The sequence below is a fragment of the Sceloporus undulatus genome, chromosome 4 (assembly GCF_019175285.1).
Source record: "Sceloporus undulatus isolate JIND9_A2432 ecotype Alabama chromosome 4, SceUnd_v1.1, whole genome shotgun sequence".
Lineage (NCBI taxonomy): Eukaryota > Metazoa > Chordata > Lepidosauria > Squamata > Phrynosomatidae > Sceloporus > Sceloporus undulatus.
This window is the reverse complement of record NC_056525.1, coordinates 78,279,429-78,294,621: the sequence shown is the minus strand read 5'-3', so window position 1 is coordinate 78,294,621 and position 15,193 is coordinate 78,279,429. Positions and strand designations below refer to the sequence as shown.

General features: G+C 39.0%; 1 protein-coding gene across 1 annotated transcript in view; it reads left to right on the top strand.

Annotated features, from left to right (window-relative positions):
- The window catches only part of TRABD2B (TraB domain containing 2B), a 393,013-nt gene that overhangs the window by 345,677 nt on the left and 32,143 nt on the right, over window positions 1–15,193 (top strand). The window lies entirely within an intron of this gene.

The following is a 15,193-nucleotide window of genomic DNA, read 5'->3' as shown; positions in this document are numbered from 1 at the left end:
GGGTTTTACCAGAGTGTTTAATTTCTGTTATGATTATATTATCTCTCATCTTTCTTAACCTAGAAGCTAAAAGTTTCCCAGCTTTATTCAACATCTTTATCAATGACTTGGAGGACAAAATTGGGGGCATACTTATCAAATTTGCAGATGACACCAAATTAGGGGGAATAGCTAATACCCTAGAGGACAGGATCAAGATTCAAAATGACCTGAACAGACTAGAAAACTGGGCCATAGCTAATAACAAAATGAAATTCAACACAGAGAAATGTAAGGTACTGCACATAGGGCGGAAAAACGAAAAGCACAGATATAGGATGGAGGACACCTGGCTGAATGAAACTACGTGTGAAAGGGATCTAGGAGTCCAAGTAGACCACAAGTTGAACATGAGTCAACAGTGCAATGCGGCAGCTAACAAGGCCAATGCGATTTTAGGCTGCATCAATAAAAGTATAGTGTCTAGATCAAGAGAAGTAATTGTGCCATTGTATTCTGCTCTGGTCAGGCCCCATCTGGAATATTGTGTCCAGTTCTGGGCACCACAATTCAAAAAGGACATTGAGAAACTGGAGCTTGTCCAAAGGAGGGTGACTAAAATGGTGAAAGGTCTGGAAACCATGCCCTACGAGGAACGACTTGGGGAGCTGGGGAAGTTTAGCCTGGAGAAGAGAAGGCTAAGAGGTGATATGATAGCCCTGTTCAAATATTTGAAGGGATGTCATATTGAGGAGGGAGCAAGCTTGTTTTCTGCTGCTCCAGAGACTAGGACCCGAAGCAATGGATGCAAACTGCAGGAAAAGAGATTTCACTTCAACATTAGGAGGAACTTCCTGACAGTAAGGGCTGTTCGACAGTGGAACACACTCCCTCGGAGTGTAGTGGAGTCTCCTTCCTTGGAGGTCTTCAAGCAGAGGCTGGATGGCCATCTGTCGGGGATGCTTTGATTGTGATTTCCTGCATGGCAGGGGGTTGGACTGGATGGCCCCTGGGGTCTCTTCCAACTCTATGATTCTATGATTCTATGATTCTATCTTGTGGTCCTCTTAATGAGATGAATGTCACTACATAAGATTCAACAGGTCTTTGCCCATACTCAAACAGTTGCCCACTCAATGCAGGAACTACAACAGTGCCTATGTGCTATAGCAGCTGCTCAGAACCTCCACTAATAATAGCACTAGATGGAATATACTGGTCAGGAAACAATTTCCATGTATGGTTGGCTTCATTTCTGTCCAAACCTACCAGAAAAAGTGCTCTTTGAGCTCTCTGTTGGTAATAGTTTCCTCTAACTTTCAGAGGGGATGTGAAGATGCAGCATTCACAGATACCAGTCATACCCAACAGATATGGTTCCAATAAAGAGAAATTTATTTCCCTTTGCCTACATATATCAGCTGTTAAGAACCCACAGCAGCAGAAATAAAATCAGTCTCACCTCATCCCAGTGACAAACACATTGTCCAAATACGCCAGTCTTTCCATTTTCCAGACAGTGGTGGCAATAATGCTGCATTCAGATACACAATTTCCAAAGGAATCTGTTGCAACAAAAATAACTGAGCAATCTATTCTTCATAGGACAGGGCCTCAAGGACCACAGGGAGAACTTAAAGTCCCCCTCTAACACCTTAGAAGTAAGATGCAACTTTGAAAAGAAGCATGTTGATGTACAGTGGGCCCTTGGTATCTGTTGAAGTTTGGTTCCTGGAGACCATGTGGATACCAAAATCTGTGGATGTTCAAGTCCCATTCCATATAATGGCATAGTAAAATGGTGCCCCTTATAAAAAGGGCAAGATCAAGGTTTGGCTATAGAAATTTGTATATTTTAAAGTATTTTCAAGCCATGGATGCTTGAATCCATGGATAAAAAATCCGTGGATAAGGAGGATTTACTGTATAAGCAAAATCCTTGCTTTGGTCATGTCTCTGTGAGGTCGATCATAGAAGAAATATGTGCAGGTAGATGGTGAGCAAAACAGAAATCACATGCAGAGCAATAGTGTGAATGGATGTGCCTTTCTGTCCTACAAATGCAATTGTTCTATGTGGGAAAAAATTTAGCAGAATGATGATGCAATGTGGCTAACAAGTGTCTTTCTTTATGTTGAAGGATGCTCTTTATATCCACCATAGCTTGTAAAGCATATTTAAACAGATATCCGCCTTAAAATATTTTATATGATATATTTTATGTGCAGCACACCTTTCCACAAAGGTAGGTTTGGGGAACAGTGCCTGAGGCCAGTGACTTCCAGTAAGCTTAATGAAAGACTCTGAATGGGGTGATTCAAGGTTCCAGTCCCATTGTGCCATAGCTGAAGCTTTCTTGTGACAAGAGTATATGTTGTTGCTATGTGCCTTCAAATTGCAAGATTTATTCAGACATTTGCTATTGCCTTTCTCTGAGGCTGAGAGAGTGGTTTCTATGGATGTACCAGGAAATGAAACCCTGGTCTTCCTAAGTACGACATTCAAGCCACTAAACCATGCTGGCTCCACAAGAGCAAATATCTTATGTATAAAAAGAGACACACCAACACCACCACCACCACTTTATTCCTGCCTTTTTACCAGCCAACAAGGAAACTTGTTGCTGTTGTTACTGTTGTTACTGTGCATCTTCTATTATTAATATCTGACTTATTGTGACCCTAAAGAAAACCTGTTATGGGGTTCTCCTAACAAGAGTTGTTCAGAGTAGGTTTGCCTTTGCCATCCTCAGAGGCTGAGTGTTACTTGTCCAAGGTTACTCTGCATTTCCATGGCTTTGTGAGAATTTGAACTCTGAACTTCCAGGTCTTCAACACAAACCACTATATCATGTTGGCTCTCACAAGGTAGCTTACAACACTTAAAAGAAATGTAGATTTTAAACAATTGTTGTTGTATGCTTTCAAATCTTTTCTGACATAAGGTGATCCTAAGGCAAACCTATCATGGGATCTTCTTGCCAGAATTTGTTCAAAGGGGGCTTGCCTTTGCTCTCCTCTGAGGCTAAGAGAGTGTGACTTGCCCAAGGTCACTCAGTAAGTTTTCATGCGTGAATGGGGATTCAAAACCTGGCCTCCCAGTGTCTTAGTCTAACATTCAAACCATTACACCACACTGGTTCTCAAAAATAAATAAATATCAAAGTTAAAAATGTAATTAAAATATCCAGAAATTAAACCAGGAAAAAATAGCTATTAAAAACATGTGATGCAAAGTTTGAAAAAATGACACTGGGTTTGAACCATTAAATCTCCTTGAAGGGAGTTAATATGAAATCAAACATCTTAACCAAAGGTTAGAAAACATACTGTAGATGCAGGAAAGTCTGCTTATGTGCAGGGACGTAGCTAGGATTTTAGGAAGGGGGGAGGGGGTCCAGACTAAGTGCCACCATTATAATGGGGCTTGAGTGTGGCGGCGCAGCAGCACACACCATTCATTTTTCTAATGGAAGGGGGGGGGGCCGGACCCCCAGCTCCCCCCCCCCCCGGCTACATCCCTGTTATGTGGCTGCTTCAACTTTTACCAATGTTACATTGTCCTGTCTCAAAAATATGCATTTTGAAGAAGAGAGTAAAGCATCCAGTGACTATTTTCTATAGGGACTGACTATACAGAACATGCTTTTGTACTTTACCCAATTGCTCAAGTCAGGGTGTAGTGACCACTGTAGCTGTGCCAAACGTGTTGAGACTGGTGATTCAAGAAAACATGGACAGTGACTACAAAGCAAAGAGAGCCAAAGGCTGCAAATGTCTGGTTTGTTTTGTGGGGAATGTAAAGATTTGACAACTCCTGACCCTGTTTACACTGGCTCTTTTAATGACTAATTGTTCAGAAAATAGCTCTGCTTAGCATGTGTGTGGAAACAGTTTGGGTCTCTGTTGTGTGTCAGTTAATGGCCTAACAAGGGTGAGAGTTTCTCTCCCCCTTTTCTCTTGTATAGCTTCAAAGGGACTGTTGATGGAGACCTTTTGTAAAGGAATTATCCATTTCTCTTTTGTATCATTTTACCACTCTTAATTCCTCATGACTGTGAATGCTGTAGCAAAGCAGGCTAAGAAATGTGAAGAGCATCTCCAGAATCAGATAAAGCACAAAACATTTCTTAAAAACCATCCCTCTTGCCCTGTCACACAAACAAAATTTGTGTGATCCCAGGTGAATGAGAAGGCTTAGTTTATGGAATAGACTTGGGGATGGCTCTGCATTGTTAGTCACAGCAGCAGTGCTCTCTCAGATACTGTTGGAGTGAAATGAATCTTTTGAGGGGCTTTATGAGATTCAGATGGTCTTTTCATAAATCTGATGCGATTGTTCTGAATCTGATCCATAATGTGCTGGCTCTATCATTATACAGAAACATGTTTGTAAAAAATGATTACTTGTATCATAATATCAAACTCTGTGCATCTTGTTGTGCCCACCTTTTGCTAAGCTTCCAGTTTTGACCTTTGAGAAATTTTCTGAAAGTCATCAAAGGCAGCTTTTTGCCAGTTGAGAAAGAGCTGGAAATGATAGGTTTAAAATAATTAATCAATCAATGTTGTAATCAGTGCAGAAATTTAAAAATAAGGAAAATAGTTTGTTGTTGTTAATGATGGAAGAGATGAAATTGGATTTGTTGTATATTGCAATAATTTGTGTTGTTTTTAAAAAAGAAAAGAAACGGGGAGGAACATCAAATTTACAGAAATTGCATGTTTGTTCATAACTTATTTATTTATTTATTTATTTATTTATTTATTATCCTACCTTTCTTCTTATGCAGAAACCAAGGTGGCCTACAACATTTAAAAAGCAAGAGACAATTAAAACATTATTTATACACAAGTTTTAAAAGTATTAAGTAACAGTACAGTGAGCCCGTGGTATGCACTGTGGTTGGGTTCCAAGACACCCATGGATACCAAAATCCATGGATGCTCAAGTCTCATTAAATATAATTAGGTAGCATAATGGTGTCACTTATATAAAATGGTAAGGTTTGCTTTTTGGAATGTATATATTTTTAATATGTTTTCAAGCTGTGTATAGTTGAATTGGTGGATAAAAAAAAATCTGTGGGTATGGATGGCCAAATGTACAATTAAAAACAAGAGTAAAACAACATAAAATCACTCATCACAATATTTTTTTTAAAAAAAACCCCACCCTATCACAAATCCTTTCTGTCCAGGAAAATAATAAATTATTTTTTAAAAAGCACCTGTTCATTTTAAAATTGTGAAATATAGCAGTAAGAGACTGGCTACAAAACTGAGCTGGAATTTCAATGGTAAAGCATTCTTAATCAGGAATATTGATACCTCTGAGCATATCCAGAGTATTTTTCATAGCTATTGAATAACAGCATACTTTCCCTCCCCGCTCACTTCAAATCCAGAAGTGCGGTTTGCAAAGATCACTCCCAAAGTACATATTTACATGCAGGGGCCAGGAAGCCCACATTCAGTCCTTGGCATCTCCACTATTCTCCAGTCATTCTTCTCTAAGTAAAGACAGATGAGAATCTCTGCAACTTGCTCAGTTCAAACTGTCTTTGGCAGTAGTTTAAAAAGGATCTGATTTTTCCCATTACAGAGCAATTATACATATTTACATTTTCCAATTTATATCCAACATTTCAGTTTACTGCTGAAAAATGTTTTCAGAATTTTATTTTATTAATAAACACTATGGATATCAGTCTTCAATAGTGGCTGCTGGAATCAACTGCATTTCTTGTTCTGCTAGCCTCAAGTTTTGTTCTCATCACTTAAGAAACGCGGTTCTGGAACTGATAGAAAATTGGAGTCTCTCCTGGCCTAACTTTTATCATGTGTTGTCAATGGACTTTATTTTATTACAGATCTTGGGATATTACGTTGAGTGCTATTTTAAATAGCCAGTTTTTGAAAACCAGTTAGTGTGTCAGTGCATCCTTATTTCTTGCCATGACTGTAAAATGAAGATGTAGACCAGAAACAAGATACAACTCAGAAGTGAAACGCTTAAAATAATAATAGGCCTCATTATTTGTTTGTGTGTGTTCAGGGAAGGAGATCCTTTTGAGGCAGCTGAAGTTTTTAGGAGCCAGATAATGCTGTTCAGTTGAGGCTTGAATATAGAATCATGTAACATTTGGTAAATGTGCCAAGTTGCAGAGTTCATCATGAGTAAAATAATCTTCGTCCATCTTGTCATCCTCTTTCTCCTCCTCTTCCTTTCCTCTTAGTCTTTTTCCCTAGTAACTTTTTTATGTTACTCTCAGATTGTTGGTTTTTTTTGTTTGTTTTTTTATGCTATGAAACTAACAAATTCCCTTCAGTCTTGTGTCCTCTGATGTAGGACTGTGCATGAGACACGGAGATAACATCTTCTAATAACATCTAGTGGCTTGCTTCCAGAAAAGGGTCAAGCTAGAACCAAAAATTCAATAGCTTTTCAGAGAAGGATTTCAGTAATGCAAAACATTAAGAAGGGCTCAATAGAGCTTCTGGTGAAGCAAAGTTCCAGGTGTCCATTCCTCTCACCATTAAAGTGCTTGGATGTGGGAGCCAAACCTGATTATAAGAGGCCAGGTGGGCTGCTATTGGTCTTCTGTTACCAGGTTAAGATGGAGCATCAGAGTTCACTCAACTGTATCTGTCATATCAGAGCAGCACTTATGGTAAAGAGAATTGGGACCTATAGGCAAGTTTCCCAGTTCAAGCCCACTGCTACCCTACAATCCCAGGATCTGTAGCCATACTTTTCCAATTGGAAGTCCCACATTTCCCTTCACGTTCTGCCGCTGTTCACACATTCAGAGATAAAAAGGTTAGTGAAATGGTGTTTGGTGTTAAATTTACACCAAAAATGATTTTGAAGTTAATCTTGATTGCATTTACATTAAAAGAAGGATGTTTATTTTAATTGATTCAAATGTGGAGTTTAAATGTATCTTACATTACAATACTACAACCCAAATGGTGGTGAATATTTTGCTCCCACCCCCATTCCTATTTTGGGAAAGATGGAAACTGCTGCATGAATTTTGGAAAACCATGTTTATCATTAACATACCTGTCAAAAGGAAATAAATGAGATTAAAAAGGAATTCAAATACACTGAGAGGATGTAGGGAACAAAAGTCTTAATCTATAAATATGAAATATAAACCTAACCAAACCTACTGCACCTTTAACCCCCACCAATAATGTATACATATATACATATATGTGTGTGTGATTATGATTATATATAATACTTAAATTGTATAGAATTGCTTAAACAAGTTAGAAGGTTTAGATTTGTTGCAACAGATAATTGTGGCTAGATTCCTTCTGAACCTCAAAACCTGAATTTATTCCATTGGGAAAAAAAAACCACTCTGATAAGCAGTAGCCTGTGTGAACTATATTACTTGTTATCCCTTTCATTTCAACTAAAAACTATTAGAACTGATGTTATACATAGGAATTTGCTCAGTATTCATCACATGCTTATAGACAGAACTAAATTTAACCTCATATATTTTTACCATTGTATGTGTGCTAGGTATTCCCAAATCAAATAGAGACCTTGCCCTTTCTGACCCAGCTTTCACCAACTGTCACAATAAATTAGAATAATGCTGAAAAGATTTTTGTCCAGAGCAAGGCAAATACTGACCAGGAAGACAAAGCCAAGTCATAGAGTTTCTACTTCAGAACAGTTATTTCGGGGGGGGGGGGGGGCTTAAGATATCTGCTTTAAAACAAAACAAAACAGGAATTATTTAAAACAATTGTGACTGGAAACATCTGACTTTCGTTTTTCCATTAAATTGGCTCACAATTTGTGGAACACTGGCACTCATTTCTCTCATATATACTTGATTTTATTTTTATGATGTTTTTCCTCCTAATGTGGAAACTAGTGTAAACCAGAGCAGAAAAGGGACCATTTTGTGGAAAACATGCTGCCACAGAAAAGAGAAAGATCTTCATGCCAGATCTGTGTTTTCTGTGCAGGCTGTTTTCACAGTGGAGTTTTATCCTGCTTATGAGCACTCTATAAAAAAATGGACATCTGAAAATGCAGTACAGTGCATCCGCACACTATGCAGTTGCACTCTACGCAGCTACAAGCACACACCCCATTGTTTTCAATGGAGAATGAGCATATGTGGAATTCTCCCTATGCAGGGAAGGGCCCACTGTATTTTGTAGGCTATTGAAACTCAGAGATCTCCTGATCATTTAGGAAAGTTGCTAGAGATGGGGACATATGGACAATTTTTTTCTGAGCTAAATCACCTTAAATTGCTGAGGGGCCTAACTCAGGTTGAGGTTCTTCCAAAAGGAAAGGGAAGGAAAGGAAAGGAAAGGAAAGGAAAGGAAAGGAAAGGAAAGACTGAAGATAGAAAACTGTGCATCAAATCCAGGTGACCATTTATGCATCTCCAGCAAGGAGAAAATTCATCTACAAGAAAGAATATTAAAAAGGACACAGATCTGCATATAATTTCCATTGTTGCTGTGTGCCTTCAAGTAATTTCTGACTTATAGTGCCCAAAAGGTGCGCCTATCACAGGATTTTCTTGACAGAATTTATTTTAGGGGGGTTTGCCTTTGCCTTCCCCTGAGGCTGGGAGAGCATGACATGCCCAAGATAACCCATTGGGTTTCCATGGTCAAATGTGGATTTGAACCCTGAACTCCCAATGTCTTTAGTCCAGCACTCAAACCACTACACCATGCTGACTCTCAGGATTTTCATATGTTTATATATACCCATAGAAGCCAATTTAAAAACAATTATTATACAATTTAAATAGAAATACAGTAAAAAAAAACTTATGAAATTCATGGGTCACAAACATACAGATGCAACATGGAAATTAGAAATGGTAGAAAAGACTGTGATGGGGTAATCCTTGTGCCTGTTTAGTTGCTGTACAGGTCCTTTTCTCTGATTTCAAAGTTCCTGCCCTTCCTTTCTTATGGATTTTTATCTTTATTGATCAGAGGATTTGGCTCTCTATAGTAGGACTCTGAAGTGCTGAACTGAGTGAGTCTGGGTTGAAGTAGCAGTTCACATCACTTCACAAGGGTATATGGCACCCCTACGTCAGTAATAAGGATAAGCTTAGCCTTCTTCCTCTCATTTTAGTTTTCTATGTGCAGAACTTTTTTTAAAAAATGGATAATATTTTCACCCTCCTCTGAAGTCTGAAGTAGTCCAGCCCAAACACAGGCTCAGTAAGGGCCAATATCCCTTTAGAGAATGGTAAAGACATGCTTCACAGGTCCTTAAAATATTTGCCAGGTTGCAATTCAGAGATTCTATCCTTTATTTTTAATTTTCCTGACAAATCAAAATACAATACAGTCACAGTTTCTTCCTCTTCTCTCCCCACAATAGACTTGTTATGTGTCATGCAATCACAGTAACACTTTTTAAGTAACTGTGTGCCCTGTAACACATTAATTTAGAAGGTGATAAGATAAGGGAATAATAGCAGTAGTTTTAAGTGTCCAATATCTTATGATTACTTTGTGTGCAATGAATAGCATTTATTTGTTACTTCAAGGTTTTTTTACTTCTACTTTTATTTTTTTACTTTAAAAGGGCCATTTGGGGATTTCGACTATTTTTTCTATTTTTAAGCATATTTTCATAAAAGTGCTGCATAACAAAAAGCAGCCTGTTAATAACAAAAAGTAGCCTGTTAATAATGGAATACTAATACTTTACATGTAGATCAAGAGCAATGCATTACTGTTACATTAAATGTACATATAACATACACATTAAATGATACCTAAAGTGGACCATTGGTATCCACTGGGGTTTGGTTCCATGGATATCAAAATCTACTCAAGTCCCATTAAATACAATGGCACAGTAAAATGTTGTTCCTAATGTAAAATGACAAAATCAAGGTTTGCTTTTATATATTTATATATTTTTAAATATTTTTCAACGGTAAATGGTTGAATCCATGGATTCAAAATCCATAGATATGGAGGGCTGACTGTATATGCTAATACATTGTTGGTTTCAAAATATGTTACTAGTTCTGGGCACACCTGAAATCATAGCAGGTGATATGCTGATGGTAGAAGCTGTATTCTGATTCAGGAGCAAATTGAATTTCAGCCTGGTTTCTATTGTACCCTTATACTTTATAACAAATGCATGAAAAGATTAATAAAATGTTTATGGAATTATTTAATATTTTTGTGCATCTGTCTTGTTGTGTGAAGTGTTGTTAGACTGTCCCTTTTCATTAATAGGGAAAACCTATCAATAAGTTCCCAATCGTGCTGCTGTTCCATTACTCCACAGGTATATGTTGCTTCCATGGCAGTTCCAATATTGGCAGTCACATAATGTCAGTGTCTCATCCTCTTCTTCTTTTCCCTTTCTCTCCCTCCCTCTCACTATTCCCAAGCAAGCTTTTTTTCCTCCTTGCCCCATTTCATTCTTTTTTCATTTTTAATTACATCGCATTAGCATAAGTTCAGAATTGCATTAAAAATAAGAATACCTGAAAGGTATTCTGGGTAGGGTATAAGGCAGGAAGGTGGGGTTAAGCCAGAGTACAAAGAAAGTTCAGTGAACCAGCAATGGCAAAAACAGTGGCTGTGCTATCACAGAGATGTGTAATAATGGATTCTCATAAACCAGTATGTCTACCATATATACTCTAAGTCAAAAAATTTATGCCCAAAACGTGACCCTAAAATCCTGGGTTGACTTATATAAAAGTCAATACAGAAATACAGCTCAGAAAGATCCTAAAAGAAGCACCGACTGATGCCCCACCTTCCATACCTTGGCATGATTTCTGAAAGAGCTGGCAAAGCAGGAGTGTATGTGTGCACGCATCTGTGTGAAACAGGTGATTCTCTTCTCAACCAATGCTAAAACCTTCTTTCCCCCATTTTCCTCCTCTCCCTCTGGATTTCCCCTGCCCAGCAATCACCTCATTTCCCTGCACTTTCTTCCTTCTCATCTGATATTAAAACCTTCTCTCCCCTAAGTATTACCCTTGACTAATTCATGGGCCATATCAAATTCCATGATTTTGGCCCTAAAACCTTCTCTTGGCTTATACATGAGGTCAACTTGCACACGAGTATATACAATACATTTGCTTTTACTCATGCAATTTTGATGAGACTGAGGCTCACATGATAATGTCCACACACACATACAGAGAAAGAGAGTTTCAGATTTAATGATTGCAGATAGAAAAGAGTTGTGCATGCTGTCTCTACATTGAGACAGGTAATGGTGAAGACTTCTTGAAATGATTTAGATTTCAATGACAAAAGAACTGGGAGAGAATCTACATTTTTCAAACCAGTGCTTTAAGCCCCCTTTAAGCTGGTATGGTGATGATATGCTAAATGATTTCGAGATTGTTTCTCACAAAGAAAGCTCTAACTCCCCCCAACATTTGTGATGATTTTTTTTATATTTGTTGCTAAATAACCTGTATATGCAGGCAGTACTAGTAGATTGTCTTGGAACTGACCACAATCTGGGCTGGTATTTTTGGAAAATATTTGTAATTGTGAAGTTAGAAAATCCAGTGCTATTTTTTTTTATTCATGCTTTGCATTTTTCAAACCAAACCACAGTTCTTGGATGCTTTCAATAGATTCAAGTTAATGACTCACTGGTGTCCGAGCACTTAAACCTCTAAGATCATGTAACACTTTTTTGGGACTGTCATTTTCACTTTCGTCATAAGCCAGTTAATAAACTGGAATAAAACAAATCTCTAAAGGAGTGGGTGGAATGCTAGATCAGATTGGAACAAGAAAATGTAATTTTAATTAGGAGCCATTGTCTGCTTTTGTTTAAGTTTTATTTCATAGAGTATTTTAAAATGTTCTGAAAAGTGTCTTTTGGTTAGAAACTATGGCCCGTTACAGACGGGCCTGAAAATACAGACTGGGTGTATATTAGGGTTAGAAAGGGGCGTCACTTCCTGAATCCCCTAACCCTAGTAAGGACCCAGTCCGTACAAAATGGCGGCGGCCGTTCCACACGGCCGCCGCCATTATGACGTCATGACTGCGCTGCCTCCAAACGAGGCCGCACGGACGTGACGTCTTTGCGCCGCGCAAGGGTGCCTATAGTGCCCTTTCTGCAGTGCAAGAAGGAGCTCCGAAACAGAGCTCCTTCTGGGGTTTGTGTTGCTGGGCGCAGTCTTTACATGGCTGCACCCAGCAACGCAGAGGAGAAAGGGACCAAGCGGCCCCTTTCTCCTCCTCCCCGCCGTTGCCGGCTGTCCTTGGGGCTTGAAGCCTCAAGGACACCCCTTTCCAAGCCACTGGGAAGCGGCCTTTTGCCGCTTCCCCACGGCCTGCAAAGTGGTGGATCGGGGCCTCGGAGGCTGCCACTCTGGCAACTGAGGCCCCGAAACTGCGGGGAAAGGGGTGGGTGCAGGCCGCCCCAAATGGGCAGTCTGTAACCCGCCTTAGACTCTTCCAAATAGTACTAAACTTTCTACAAACCTAGCCTTACAAGTGATATCAATTATCATACTTTCTCTGAATTATAATGCAGGGAGGGGGATAATTTAAGAGCTTGGAGTCTAAATTGTTATAAATATGCTACAATTTTCACTCTCATCCTGAGCCACTGAAGAGGATTCACATTCAAAAGTAGCTTGCTCCTTCCAGATCATCAGGCACAACATTGGCTGGTTCATTTTAAAAAAGGGGCATCTCTTCTAGACGCCCCTGGCTCTAATACGGACTCTGTCCGTACAATATGGCGCCGGCCGTTCCACACGGCCGGCGCCATCTTTACATATTGGATGCTGTGCGTCTGAATGTGTTGCGGCGTCTGTGACGTCGTGAATGCGCCCCTGGCACCTCGCGACGTCACAGAGGCACCGCAAGAAGAAGCTCCACTTTGTAGCTTCTTTTTCGGTCCGTGCAGGAGCCGCGCGGTGTGCCTGCTGCGGCTCCCACATGGAGCAAACGGCAGCGGCGGCAGACCGCCTCAAAGCGGCGGTTTATAACCCGCCATTAATAAGGATGGATGCTTGTATCTAGCAATCAGGAGTACCCAAGTTTTTTTCAAGTTTGTTTGAGAACTTTGTTCACAGCACATAGTTCAGCTGTGCAATTCACCACAAATCATGGCTGAACATCTGCTTGGATATCAACACAACAGCTTGTGAATAAGAATATATTTTCTTATTTCTATTTATGATTCTCTATATGAAGAAACAGGAGTTTGCACTTCTGTGGCATTGAGGTGGTGAACTTTGGTCTAGCTTTTAGTCAGAACTTCAAAGGAAAGATCCACTGAATCTGTGCTGTTGAATTTATTTTGGAGTAAGCTTTGATACCTTGGATATTTGCATTAAATTTCCAGGTAAAAGGGGAGTGGATGAACTGTCCCACTGACATGGGAGATTAGTGCATTGGCTGTAAAGCGCCTTATCCCCAATGGAATAAAGGCACATTTAATTTTCAAAACAGGTGTTATCACATTAAGCTGTGGCCGGGCGAATGCAACCCTTATACAGCCCAGATGCCAACCAGACTTATTCTGTGGCTTTTCAAAAATGGGAAAATCCACAGGATAAGCCTGGCTGGCATTCGACTGTGATAACACCTATTTTGAAAATCAATAGCATCTTTATCTCAGGAGGGATAAGATGATAATAATAATAATAATAATAATAATAATAATAATAATAATAATAATTTATTTATTTATTTATACCCCACTTTGATTTAAAGCCAAAGTACTAATCTCCATGGACACCTCCAGTCTCTAGAAGACTGGAGTGTCACAATGGTTGAGATACTCCTATGAGTATAGGCTGCCCCTAGACTCTGAAACTCCCTGCCCACGGAGGCCAGGATGGCCCCTTCTTTGTTATCCTTCTGCCAGCAGGCTAAGACCTACTTGTTTAAAAAGGCTTTTCAAACAGAAAGTTTTTACGGCATGTGACAGGTGTTATTATATTGTTTTAATGTATTTTAAGCATTTTAAACTTTTTAAACTTGATTTTAGCATTGAATTTGTTTTAATTATTGTAGCAATTTAATTCTATTTTAATATAATTTTTTGTATGCTTTTAACTATGTTTTTTTTAATATTGTAAGCTGCCCTGAATCCCAGCTTTGGGAGAAGGGCGGGATAATAATAATAATAATAATAATAATAAGAGAGAAAAGTGATAAGCATCCTCCAAGGATTTATTATCAGACAATTTTGAGGTTTGATCTTTTTAATGGCTCATTATAGAAGCCATGAAGCAAATGTCATACATAAAAAAAGAGCAAACAAAACAGAGAGACAATATAAGCAATTGAGGCTCACACTGAAAGAAAATTATTCCTGATCACAGGGCTTGTTCTTTAATACGAAGATGATGGTGTTTGACTAAAGGGTAACATGAAATCAAAGGTCAGAGCAAGGTAAAATCAATACAATCCAAGATAAGAAGGCAAATTGAGAGAAAAGAGCCAAGTTAGAACATGCTAGTTCTTTCACTGACATGTTGCCAGCATAGAAAGATATTTATGTATATGATAACTTTTGTTTATCTATAGATCTACATCTATTGTATCTTGTGTTTTAAAGTATTCCTAGATAAAGAATCCAGGGAATTTATTCTCCACTGCCACCATCCCACCTTTTTTGAGGAATAATTTAAGCATGAAAATAATAATAATAATAATAATAATAATAATAATTATTATTATTATTATTATTATTATTTTATTATTATTATTATTATTATTATTATTATTTATACCCCACTCTTCAGCGAAAAGGCTGTCAGAGCAGCTTACAACATGTTAATTAGACATTTCCCTGCCCTCAGGCTTACAATCTAAAGAGACAAGACACAAAAGGAGAAGGGAATGGTAGTGGGGAAGGGGGAAAGTCCAGCAGATTTTCTCTGAGGCCTGGACCAGGGCAGATGGACTGGAGGGAGGGCCCTTCTTCTTATTCTGATTAGGTACAATGGAGCTGGCCTGTCCATCTCTCCATCTGGATGGTAGATAGAGGGAGGGCTTTCTTCTTTCAGGCAAGGCCTGATGGAGCTGGGTTGACTTTCTCTCCCTGTGGATGATGGTGGATGGAGGGGAAGGCTCTTTTTTCAGGCAAGGCCTGATGGAGTTGGGTTGCCTTTCTCTCCCTGTGGATATTGATGGTGGATGGAGGGGAAGGCTCTTTTTTCAGGCAAGGCCTGATGGAG